Source organism: Piliocolobus tephrosceles, chromosome 14 (assembly GCF_002776525.5).
Source record: "Piliocolobus tephrosceles isolate RC106 chromosome 14, ASM277652v3, whole genome shotgun sequence".
NCBI lineage: Eukaryota > Metazoa > Chordata > Mammalia > Primates > Cercopithecidae > Piliocolobus > Piliocolobus tephrosceles.
In genome coordinates, this window is record NC_045447.1 from 81,972,090 (window position 1) to 81,974,210 (window position 2,121).

The 2,121-nt window shown below is 43.1% G+C and overlaps 1 pseudogene; it reads right to left on the minus strand.

Annotated features, from left to right (window-relative positions):
* Positions 1–757: 757 nt before the first annotated feature.
* LOC111543253 lies at positions 758–1,738 on the minus strand (annotated as a pseudogene).
* Positions 1,739–2,121: the final 383 nt, after the last annotated feature.

A 2,121-nucleotide genomic window follows, 5' to 3' on the forward strand; every position in this document is an offset into this window, starting at 1 on the left:
CAAAGAGCATGATATAAAATTGTGAATGATATGTATTGCAGTTATTTGCAATAATCATGCCTATGCAAGACAAGTGAAAAAGAAATATTTTAAAAATGTACGGGTGGCTGTAATCCCAGCTACTCAGTAGGCTGAGGCATGAGAATTGCTTGATCCTGGGAGGTGGAGATTACAGTGAGCCAAGACCGCACCACTGGGCCCCAGCCTGGACCACAAAGCGAAACTCTCAAAAAAAAAAAAAAAAATTAATGGATATTTAGCATGCTAGAGTTATGGATGATTTGTTTTCTTCACATTATGGGGTCAAAAACTTAGGAAACGACATTTGATTGTGCAAAGTATACGTGGCTTCACTTGTTTTCTACAACTGATCAAATCTTACTCATTGGCTCCACATCCACATTCATCACTAACTGTATTTTAGCCTCTCTGGATATGAAAGGAGTTTTGGTGTAAAGAGTTTGGTTGTGTTTTTAAAGGTAAGTGGCTATTGTTGTCTGCCCTCCTTTCTAGATGGTTTCTTGGTATATTGGGGTGGCAGTGTTGTGAGAAAGTGAGCTTTAGGAGTGAGCAGTAGGAGAAAGTGGGCTTTAGATTTGCATATACGGGTCCTCATGCTGTGATTAGGTTTGGTATTGACATTTTTTAGCAATGTCTCTGGATACCTGGTTGACTTGTAGTACTGACATCTGTGCATGGGGAAACTGGCTTTTTCAAGGAGGCACAAAAGCACTCATGTAGACCCTACATCTGATAATCATGCTGTGTTTTTATTTTTAGTTGTCAAATGATCCTTCATTGAAATTTTTCCCTCGTAGTTCATAGCTAGCTGGATATTTACTTGCACCACTGTTGATTTGATGTCATCTATGATGTCAGGAGGCTGGTGCCCATCAACACTGCAGCTCATAGACTGGGCAGTCTCCAGGATCTCTTTACGGGTCCCAGAAAGTTCTGTGACTAAGGATTGGTGCTGCATCTGCCGTGCAATGTTGACAGTCTCATGAAAAAATGGCATTTCCACTGTGCTTGAATTTTTTGCCTCTTTCGGTCGCTGGTTCCTTGAAGGCTTTGATGCTCAAGGCAGAGGCAGAAAGTACCACCTCAGTCTGAGCCTGTCTGTTCTGATTGGTCAGTTTCATTGTAATCCTTTGACTCTTCTGATGACCTGTGGCCTTGGGAATGTCATCACCAACTTATTTTGGAGACAGGTCCAGAGGGTTGATCTTAAGGGCTAGGGCAGACACGGTACCCTGTTTTCCACCAGGGCACCTGGCAGGTATATGACCTTGATCTCATTGGGATTGAACTTGGGCAGCATGGCAGAGGTGGCTAGATGAACCTAGATGTAGTATGACTGAAGAAAGTTGCACTTTGGCTTCCTCCAAGCCAAGAGGCCCAAGCTGTTGGTTTTCTCTTTCTGTGTTACATACTGGCATGGGCCAATTGGGTGGGGGTCCCTTTGTTGAGTTTTAACTGAGGAGCAGGACACAGTCTTTTTCCTCTTTTGGGATTCCTTTCTTTCAATTTATCTACTACTTGTGATATTGGCCCTGAATGGAGAAGCCAAGACACATAAAACTCACTTTTCCCCTTCAATCTCTATCTTTTCTTTCCCTGGCATTCCCTTGGTTTGGAAAGGAAAAACACCCCATCTTTTCTGTGCAGTAGGGACACCTCTTACTTCAAAGATCATCTCTCTCTACCAATAGCTTTAGAATTCAGGTTCATTGTTTTGACCCTTGATATTTTAATGGAAGTGATAGGAATCCAGAAAATCATTTTCTTTATCTCCAACCTCTGAATTTTAAAGACAGTTATTCTAGGAACTCAAATTTGGAAATCAAAAGCTAGATTTTTTTTTATTTGCATTCCTGCTATAACAATCTCAAACCTCCCTGAGTCATAAGAATTACCTTAGGCTGAGGCAAGGGCGCGCCCAAGATGGCCGAATAGGAACAGCTCCAGCCTCCAGCTCCCAGTGTGAGTGACACAGAAGACGGGTGATTCCTGCATTTTCAACTGAGGTACTGGGTTCATCTCACTGGGGAGTGCCAGACAATCGGTGCTGGTCAGCTGGCGCAGCCCAACCAGTGAGAGCTGAAGCAGGGCGAGGTATTG